The following is an 11,129-nucleotide window of genomic DNA, read 5'->3' as shown; positions in this document are numbered from 1 at the left end:
AAATAGGATAATAAAGAGAAAGATGCCCTTAATGAAAGATGTCAGTAGCTGAGTTAGGAGAATATAGTCATTGGAAATGAAATGCAAGCCCTAACTATGAGGATGTCAAAGGAGATTGAAGACCAGAAGATGAATGAATAAAACCTTGGGAGATCTCTGAAAGATAAATTTGAATAATACATCCAGTTGGTTCATGAAAATGCTATGTTGAGAACTAAATTAGTGCAATCCCAAAGTAATGAACAAGAACTTAAAAGACAAATGATGATTCTAAGAGAAGATATGACTATTACAAGTGAATACAAGGACAAATTCAAGGTTAGTTCAACACAACTTGATGAATTATTGAAAAGACAAAGACATAATGTAGATTCTAGTGGACTTTGATTTGAACAAGGTTAGAGCTCTGGTACTGCAAATGAAGATCAAAACCAAAATGCATGAGTAAGGTAGCTTAAAGCTTACAAATTTAATGGTAGATGCTTTGTTTGTAATAAATTTGGTCATATGGCTAGGCAATGTAGAAATAGAGCAAATCAGAACTATAATTCTGCTCTCGGTCAATGTTCTAAGTGCAATAAGAGTGGTCACAAGATAGAGGATTACAGAATGAATGTTAAATGTCATGCATGTGGAAAATTTGGACATATGGCTAATTAGTGTAGGTCAAGAAATTATACTGGTTTTAGAAAAGTAATTCAAAAGAACAGTGTTACATGTTATGCATGCAACAAGATTGGACATATAGCTAAGTTCTGTAGAAGCAAAAAACCACTAGTTAAAAATGATGGATCAAATGATAAAGGGAAAGAGAAGGTTGATAAAATCCAGCAAGATCATACCAAGAGATAGGTCAAGAAGTTAGAAGATCAATCAATAGATGGGAACGTTTTGATTACTCAACTGGTAGAGGAGGTTTCTCCTACACTAGTAGGAAGTTCATCCAGTAACTAAGGCAAATGTCTTAAGGGTAGGAAAAATTCATGATAATATTGGTTAAGCCCCAGGAAGGAGTTTAGGAAGATGTTCCAAACATTGGAAATGCCTATTTGACATGGAGATGTTTGACTAAGATCTGGTATCTTTCACCGGATGTCATTCATATCAATAATGGATTAGGGTTTTTCTTGGAGGTTAAAAGGTTGAATCCACTTCATTTCTAATCACCTTGCATTCATAGTGATTAAGAGCAATTCTGAGAAATTCTAAGGTGATTCAGTGTGATCAGATATCTTCTTCAATGATTCCACCAACGATCGGAAGAGTTCTTTAGGGTTTCACTGATAACTATTTCTTAGGTATTTATCTATCATCATGAAAGCGTGATCATCCTTTGCACCTACTTTTATTGCAAATCCTACTATTGTTGAGGTCAAGGAATGTCCTAGGCCAATTTTCAAGCAATATCCGCATATTACCACCTTGTATGATTCGGTTGGCACATTTTCTTGTGTTCTAGAAGGATTTGTATATGGGGAAGATGTCAGAGCATACATTCACTATCACATTGAGGATTTGGGTACCAATGATATCAAGAGCATGTATATGAGTGAGTTGATGGGAGACTCTAGAAATATCAAGCCCGAGTATAAGCATATAGAGGATCTAGGGTTTATTGGCATTATGGATAATCTTGAATTTAGAGATGAAATCATCAGATATGTATTGAGCGGAGTGCATAGAGAATTCCTCTAGTTGGAAAAACCTTAAAAGATCTCAAAGGAGCCCATTAGGACCATTACTAGTTTACTACAGATTGGTTAGCGTACAAAGAAGAAGATTTCTAATGATTAGGTTAACAAACTCACCGATGCAACATCAGACCGGTGATCAATAAGGGTTAGAACCATCACAGATAGAGACATCAAATTCAAAAGCATGATTATTGGATACATGGTAACTCAATCCAATCGTCTTAATTTTTTTTCTAGCTCCTACATTTATGCTACACATAAGATCATGAGGGAAAATGTGAAGTTATATCTTTGTGGATGGATGTTACATGAGTTGTTAATTAACCCAGGGAAGATCAAAGGAGAGAAGAAGTGGACATTCTGATAGGGAAGTCTTATTGTTTGTTTGATGCTATTTTTCATTAATGAAACTCTCAATTTTGGGAAGAGACAATGGGCATTTTATATCCCAGTAGGAAGACAACTGAAACAATCTATTGCTACTATGGCTAGTCAACAAGATGATAAGGTTTGGGGTTATTTCAAGGCATTCTAGAAGGCTATGAAATCTAGAGAGGGTTCCGAAGCAAATCTTTGAGAAATACTCAATTGAGATATGCTTCATGGATAAAAAGGATGAGACCTCGATGTAAGCAGTCAATCCCTTGAAGATATGGATTGAAGAGATGGGTTATGAAGTCAATGCTCAGATTTTGGATGCTTATGCAAAGATGTTAATTGATGCACTTATTGATGAAGCTGAGAAACCCTTTGGTACTGCAAAATAGAAGAAGTAAGAGGTTGAAACTGAGTTTAACCAAAAGAAGAGAGAGAAATAGTAGGGCAAAGCCAAAAAAAATTTTGAACAAGTATCTCAGGACATCAAGGTATTAATTGATATTATTTTGGAAAAAGGAAGGAAGAGGAAAGAGCCTGAAGTTTTTTATTGAGCCTATTGCATCAGATTTTGGAACTGGAGATGACACACCCTTAGAATTCAAGAGGGTATTGAGGAATAAAGCTGAGGAGGCTAAGGAGGAAGCTAGGAAGCAACTGGTAAGGAAAGTTACAATCAAAGTACTGGCAAAAAAGAGAGCTCCAAAGGAAACACCTTTTGCACCATCCAGTCATGGAAGAAGAAAGAAGATGGATGAGTTAGATCTTGCAATTATACTTGGTAATATAACTATTATTCCACCCAAGACTTGTGCAGAATAGGTAGATGAAATAACTAAGCATGATATGTTAAAAAGTGTACAATTTTATTATAAGCATTTGGATAATGATAAACAAAGAGAAGTTGAGGAAGCGGTTTTATTATACCTTGATATATATAAGAAAGCTTTGTTGGAAATTGAGAATCAAATATCAACACAACTATATGACAACCTAGATGCTATAATATTATTAGCTATGGAGGAGGATAAGATTATAAAGATTCAAGAGTTATTAACTACATGTGGATCCATTACTCCAGAGGAGCTGGATAGGACACTTGAGGATGCAAACATGAAAATATTTCATAGCAAGCACATAATAGTTAGTCTTATGTTAGGAAGGGTTAATGAGATAGTCACTGAGACACACAAGGCATGGGTTCAATTATTGGCTAAAAAACCTAGTTTTTATACTTTACCAAAGGCTAAGATAGACAATTCATACATCCCAATTGAAGGAAAAGGTAAAGGTATAATAGGTACCTCATCTACAATTTTGAAAGATATTAAGATATTGGATATAGAGCCCCTAATAGAATCTAATGTACAAGACATAGAGGTAATACTGACAAATGTAGATATATTGGCAGATACTCAGAATGTACAAGTTGAGGACATAGTTCATAAGGAGAAACTGGCTGTAACTGATACTGCACCAAGTGGTGAAGCCACTAGTGCAAAAGAGGAATCTATTAAAGTTAATCAACCATCAGAGGAGAAAAAGGAGGAATTTGGTAGGAAATCGGTAGTGAGTGCATCATTGTTGTCAATTGACACCTCACTAGTAGAGCAAAAGATCTGAACAAAGATGAGTTCTACTGAGCTCATGATGATGGCTGCATGGAAGACAATGGAGGAAGGATCTGTGGACAAAGGAATTATTGATCAGTATATCCAAATTTTGCATAGAACTATCCTAGAGTGCCATTTTGACAAAGGAGAAAGCCCATCTGACAAGCTTAAAACAATCATAGAGCACATTTCTATGGACTTTCAATCTTTACAACATTTATCTAACCGATAGGCACTAGAGAGGTTTACACAAGCTAAGAGAGCAACTTTTGATCAGATAATTGAGTTAGAGAAGAAGGAGATTAATGATAAGTTGAAGTTGATTGATAATACCTTAAGAAAATGTAAAAATATTTATAGAATATGTTGCAACACAGGTTTACTTACAACAAATTTAGATAAAAGGATTAAGGATACTCAGGAGAAGATTGTAGGTATAGTCAATTCTTTTGATGGATAAAATTCTTTGACAACATCTATTGATGGTCAGATAGATAATTGTTGGAAGCTCAAGTTTCAGCTTTTGAGAGAGATAAAAATAAAATAATTAGGAGAGATAGAGTTCTTAGAGGATTGGTGAGTCCCCAATTGGATTCATTAAGTGTACATAAGATGGAGTGTATTGATATGGTTGGTAAGCCCACATCGATAGAAATTAAGGATAAAGAGTCATATGCTCACATGCTTAATGGACTTGTATCTATTTTTGGCATACTAAAATCAAGTTGGGATACCTATGTAAAGATTTTAAAGAAAGCCTATTTGGAAATTTTCAAGTATATTTACCTCCGGTAAGGTGTTTTGGGACATTCTTTGTATAGTCTTTCATTCTTCATCCTGGTTTTTGGTTTTTTTTTTGGCATTGATTTCAAAGGGGGAGGTATAGGTGAAAAATACATTCTTGACATTGAGAGATATGGAGCTATGGAGTATTTTGTTCAGATCATGATCACAGATGGATATTCAATTCAAGGGGAGCGGTCTCAAAGTGAAATCGACATATGGAAACCATTATCATTTTTCACATGAGTGTTTCCATCAATGCCAAAGGGGGATATTGTTGGCAATTGACACTCATTTGATTGGTTTCAATATGTTTTCATTGATGGAAACATGTTCTAGATTTCATACCTTGGTTTGGTTGTTCATCGGAAGACACTTCATTGACATCGGCACCAACACCGATAGGTTTCTTCACTGGTAGGAAGGATTCTTTGGGTAATGGCATTGGAGGTTGACATAACTTCATTAGGATAACAGAATAGGAAGACGACATCATTTCAAAGATTCAAGAATCAAAAATTGATTTTGATATTTATTTATATATGTAATTGGGCCGACATGTATATTCATTTTGTAATTATATATGTAAGTCGGCATAAGGCATGAAGGATTGTAAGGGTATATAGGTCAATTGATTAAAGATTATTTTGATATATATATGAGAGAGAGATATTAGGTTATGAGATATGAGAGTGATAATTGTAATGCAAGGAATTTTGATTATGTAAGAGGTTATTCTAGTAAGGGTTTAAGGTTGTAGAACCAGAACAGATAGAATTTTAACCGGAACTGTACTCAGGCATAGGAGATGCTATCATTTCAGTCCATTAACTCTTCCAGATTGTAGTCTAGATTTTTATGTAGTCAGTGAGACTTCTTTTGTGATGAGTAGTGTGCTCTAGGCTATAAGCCTTCTTGCAAGTGTGGGCCCCCATATTTTTTAATATCTTTTCATATGGCCAATGGATTGATATTGTAGGTCATAAATCCCACTGTGGTTTTTCCTCTTTGAATTTTTCCATGTATAATTCTTTGTGTTATGGTATTCATTTGTGTGATTGGCTTATTGATTTATTTACTTCTTTTAATTATATGTGTACCGATTTACCGGATGGTGAATGCTTGGTTTAATAAGGTTAAAATTACATATTTCTATAGAACACTAATTCACCCCCCCTCTATGTTTTTGGATTCCAATAGTTTCCCCTTCCCTATTCCAGCATCAATAGCCAAATCTATAGATAAGTTACCAATCTAGGGTTCTCAGTAAAGCGATGATGGGAAGAAGCCTGAAGAAATTGTTGCTAGGCTAAAATCAACCTGTGAGTGGGATGACAGAGTTACACCATCTAGAGAGAAATCTCCCCTTGTTGATTCTGAAGGTATTTAACAACAAATAATTGATGATTAGTCTTTATCTGATTTGCTTGAAATTCCCTCCTCTCATGTGTAAAATACTCCTAGCACTATTAATAAAGAGAGAAGACTTGAAACTACCTCTCCGACATGGTTGAATACTGAGGTAGAGAAGAAAAGGAAAGTGTCACCCCTGTTTCCAGTGAGATAGATATAGTTGCATTGCTGCTAGAGATTTCTCGCAATCCTAAAAAGGATAAGCGAATGTCTCAGATCATTTCTGATCCTGTATCTAGTCACAAACTCCTAGGGATCACTGATCCTATTAAAGATGTGAGTTCAAGTGATATAACATAGAATGATTATAAGATCAATCATGTGGATATGGGACCTTCTACTTTGGAAGGGTACGTCTACCATGCTAACTTTTCAGTCCATATGTTGATTAAGAGGGCTCGAGAACAAAAGAAAAAGAATCTAGAGCTACAATCCCAAGTGAATTCATTGAAGGATTTCATTTCATCTATTATAAATCCGGTAGTTGGGGAGGCTTCAAGTTCACATGTGCAGGGACTTGATCTAGATACAGTGAAAAAGGTCAAAGGTAATTTAGGATATGCTAAAGCTGTCATTGAATGGATAGAAGAAATGTATAGGATTGGTGTTAGTTATATTACCAAGTTCAGGGTGTTGTGTATGAATATTTGGAATAAAAGAAAGGAATTTTTAGTTGAGCTACAACAAGTTAGAAAATAAAATGGGAGCATATTTGTGCTTTCGAAGGAGATTACCAAGTTCACCACATTGAACTCTACCATTTCGATGACTGAAAAATTAGTAGCACACCCTAAGAAAATTGATCTTACTTGGTGAGAAGCCTTTGAGTGGAAATAAAAGATCTACCGTGATTATATTAGTGACATTGATGATGACCTAAAATGTTATTTGAATGATATACTGAAAATAAAGAATATTCTTTGTTCTCTAGATGTTGATCTTATGGATAGCTTTGAGGAGAATGTATGCGAACTTGGTGAGATGATGGGCCAGTTCAAAAAAAATTATCAAAAAAATATCAAGGACCCTCAAAATATTTTTTTGAAATCCTTCAAGGGATTGTGTTACTTAAAGATGCACACTACCACCTTTGAAACTAAGATGGATGAAATGCACAAAAGCATTGCCACTACTGATGGATTGACTTCAAAATGGAGAACAAGACTACACATCACAACAGTTTCAGAGGATATGAATTTGGAGTTGATCATGAACAAGTATTGGGAGTACACATAAAGGATTAAGGCTCAAGAGTTGGGGATTGTTGGCGATAATGAACCGGAAGCTTAATAGGTGGGGACAGTTTCATAATTTTACTATTTTAATTGTTTTTCTTGAATATTGGTTGGCAAGCCAAAAAGACTTATTTTAAATAATAGTTGTCTTCAAGAAACCATTTCTCTAAATATTTTAAATAGCTGGACTTATTTTTATTTTAGGATCTTTTGGGCAAACCTTGTTTTACTCTTAAGAATCAACTTCTTTAAGCATATTTTTGTTTTTAGTGTTTTGAATATAAAAGATTTGCTGGTGGCTTCAGATATCCATAATCTTTGAATTATGGTGTGTGAATGATTTTGGTTCTTTGGAATGTTTATTAGTGGATGTATCTATATTTGAGATGGCAAATGGTTTTAATTTTCTATTGCAGAAAAATAATTTTCTTTGTATGGTATTTTATAGTGACCTGATTGTTTCAAAATCTTGGAAAATCTAACAAGTATTTGTATTTTATGCATGCCTTTTCAAATCTTTCTGGTTAAAAGCTCTTTCCTTATTTTTTTTTTGGTTAAAAGAATTTCAGTTAATTTCTATTCATTGAATATCATTTGAAAGTAGCTACCACCTAGTAAAATAAGAAAATAATCAGTCAGTAATTAGTTTATTTAGACTAGTTCAACCATGGTTACATTTATCATCTTTGTGGGCATGAGAATATAGAGTTAGGTGATAAATCTATTAACCAATAGATTTTTGGTGACTTTGCTAGGGAAATATTAAAAAAACAATATTATGAAGAATTTGTGGAGTAGTAGTCAGTCATGAGTTTATCAAGACATGTTTCCCCTATGTTGCAACCTAATGTAGATTGGTTGGTTTATAATCAAAATGACTTAGTTGTAACTCTTTGATGTCTTGCTTTGGAAAAGAGGATGATTGACCATCAATATCATACAGTGAATGTTGTTTTGGAGAAATAAGAGGAGTCTGGTGAGAATGTTGTGTGTATGGATGTTGCTCAAGAAGGAGTAGTTATTCTAGCCAAAGAGGTCCACCCTTTACCAGTCCTTAGACATAATTAAATTTTTTACCTAAGTAGAAATTAGAAACTTTGAGCCTTATTGTTTAGTGAAATTCTAGCTTCCAAAAGATACATTAGGGTTGATAAGAAAAAGGGGATAGTTGATAAAGATTTTGAATTCCTAGAATCTATCAACTTTTCAATTTTCCCACCTATACAGAGAAATAAGAATTTCAGTGGACCTCCTTGATCTCCTCCTAAATATAATAGACCTACACCTACCAACTCACATTTCCTCAACCAAATCCTTGTATTGCAGGGTACCACATTACCCCTCCAAGTTTGTTTCCCAATCCCTTCTATCTAAGTCATGGCTCAACCTATCCCATGGGGCTTAGCAATAGGTCCCATCACATTTGCAGCTGGGGCCCAACTCCATGATTTTCCCAAAAGCATCGAGAAAATTATCCCCAAGTTCAATGGAGATGGGAAAATTTCTCCTAAGGAAAATTTAAAGGCTTTCTTTGTTGCATCCTCTATCTTGCCAGTGCAACATGAGGATGTCACAATAAGGTTGTTTGTATAATATTTGACTAGTCCTATTGTCAAATGATTTTATTATCTTCCTGATCATTGTATAAATAATTGGAATACATTGATGACCATGTTTGAAAGTAGATTTAAAATAGCTAAGGATGATTCAATTTTGGTTGCTCAGTTAGGTTCTATGAAGAAAGAAGTGCATGAAACCATGAGAGATTTTGTGGCAAAGTTCAACAAATTGTTTAATAGAATTGCCACCAATATGAGGCCCGATGAGCATTTAGTCAAGGCCACATTTATCAACACCTTACCACCTAATATAAGTTTCACCATTAAAAGAGAGGGTGTTGCTAATATAGAGGATTCTCATACTTTAGCCATAACAATTGAAGATGATTTGATTACTGTTGGGAAATGGCAGAAACAACTACAAATTGGAAAACCAATAAAAGTAAATTCCATTGATCTAGTGATTCATAGGTTAGCCAATGATATTATTACCTTGAAAAGGTAGATGCCTAAAGGTGCATCAACTTATTATCAAGATGCTCAAAGAAGGGACAATAATTATCAAGGTGTTCATAATAAAATGCTCTCTATAACTGGTCCAGGCCAAAGATTGACAATTGAAGGTCCTCCTTCTTCCTCATTTTCAAATATGAGTAGTCATTATATTTTGCATTTGACATCTGATCATGATGGAAGTACTTTCTTGGAAATGATAAGATATACGCATTTGCTTTCTATGAGTGAGCATGCCACAAAGCTTTATGTAGAGGAGCCCAGTTCATCCAAGGATGTCGATGTAAATTTCTTTGAGTAGCTGATTGGTAATGTTGATGAGGATGATGTGTTGGTAGAGGTGAATAATCATAACTACACTATTTTCACTAGGTTGCATCATGCAAAGGGAGAACAAATTAATTCCTCTTCCACCGCTAAACTTTTCCTAACTAAATAAAAGAAATAAGACCAATCAACTCTCAAAGAATCTTAGGATGAGGTATCTCCTTCTACTTCTGTCCTTGTTGTACTAAATTCTAGTCCCTTTGATATTATTGAGTCTTGTAAGAATACAAATATCCAAATCTTGCAAGTAAAATATCTAAGTCTTAATCCCATGGAATTGGACAAATTGGTTAAATATGTCAAAGAGGGAACCCTATCACCTCAATGCAATGCCTAGTTATCCTGTGATAATGAAGTCAGTGTAGAAGAAAAAGTTTGTTCCAATCCTAAGGATGACCCTTCTTATTTGCAAGACCCTTCTACTAAGCCAAAGCCTTTTTATGTCTCTTTGTTTATTGTTGGCTTTAGGTTAAGCAGTTGTATTATAGATTATGGTGCTTCTGAAAATGTAATGCCTTCTTAGGTAGCCCAAGCTTTAGGATTATCTATTACCTCTTCCCAAGGAAAATGTTACTCTATGGATGACTTTGCAGTCCCAATCATAGGCCAAATTAAAGATGTTCAAGTAGCCCATGCAGCTTTTCCCAAAAAGAGACTAAAACTAACAATATTAGTGGTTGATATACCTACCAGCTACATGATGCTTCTAAGTGGGAGATTTTGTAAAGAATTGGGAGGATAAATTTAAATTGAATGGTCCCACACTTTGATTCCATGTGAAGGGAAGAAGATGCGTCTTAACCTTGAGCCTAAAGACAAGTTTACTATATTGAAATTTGGAGACCCTAGACATGACATTTTATTTATGGAAGCTAGGCCTGACACCTATACGTACTCATCAAATCCTCGTGATAGTTCATACCAGGTCACCCCTAACCTAAAGGATGTGTTATGGACACTTGAGTTTTATGGAAGTTGTGCCAATGCTAGACCAGGAGCATGAGTAGCATTAGTCTCACCAGATGGTTCCAAGTTTCCATACACCTTCAAACTAGAATTTGCTAATAGCAATAATATTGTAGAAAATGAAGTTTTTCTATTTCGTTTAGGATTAGCTAAAGAAAAGGGAATCAAACAATTGAACATTGTTGGTGATGCTGAGTTGTTTGCTAGGAAAGTTAGAAAGGTTTATACTATTAAGAATAGTCATCTGAAGCATTATAGAAATTGGGTCTAGGACAGCATTGAATTCTTTGATGCCTTCTCAATTGAATCTGTTCCAAGAAGCAAGAACACAAGAGATGATTCATTGGTTGTTTTGAATTCTTTTCTCTTACCCCATCCTGATTTTGTAGATAAGGCTTTCCAAGTGGAATTAATATACAATCCAAGTGCCTATGACAATGTTAATCATTGACAAGTGTTTAATGATGATAGATAGATAATTGAATTCCTTAACAATTCTAAGTCTTTTGCTCATTGCTATTTTGAAGGGGGTGCTAATGAGAGTAATGAAATATTGGAAGATAAGGTTATTGTAAAGTGGAAAATCGCGATCGAACCCTAAGTGTTCCCCCCACCACTCCAAGGAGAGAGAAAGGGGGTCACTAGGGTTGA

This window comes from Cryptomeria japonica, chromosome 7 (assembly GCF_030272615.1).
Source record: "Cryptomeria japonica chromosome 7, Sugi_1.0, whole genome shotgun sequence".
Taxonomy (NCBI): domain Eukaryota; kingdom Viridiplantae; phylum Streptophyta; class Pinopsida; order Cupressales; family Cupressaceae; genus Cryptomeria; species Cryptomeria japonica.
This window is presented reverse-complemented; position numbering follows the sequence as displayed.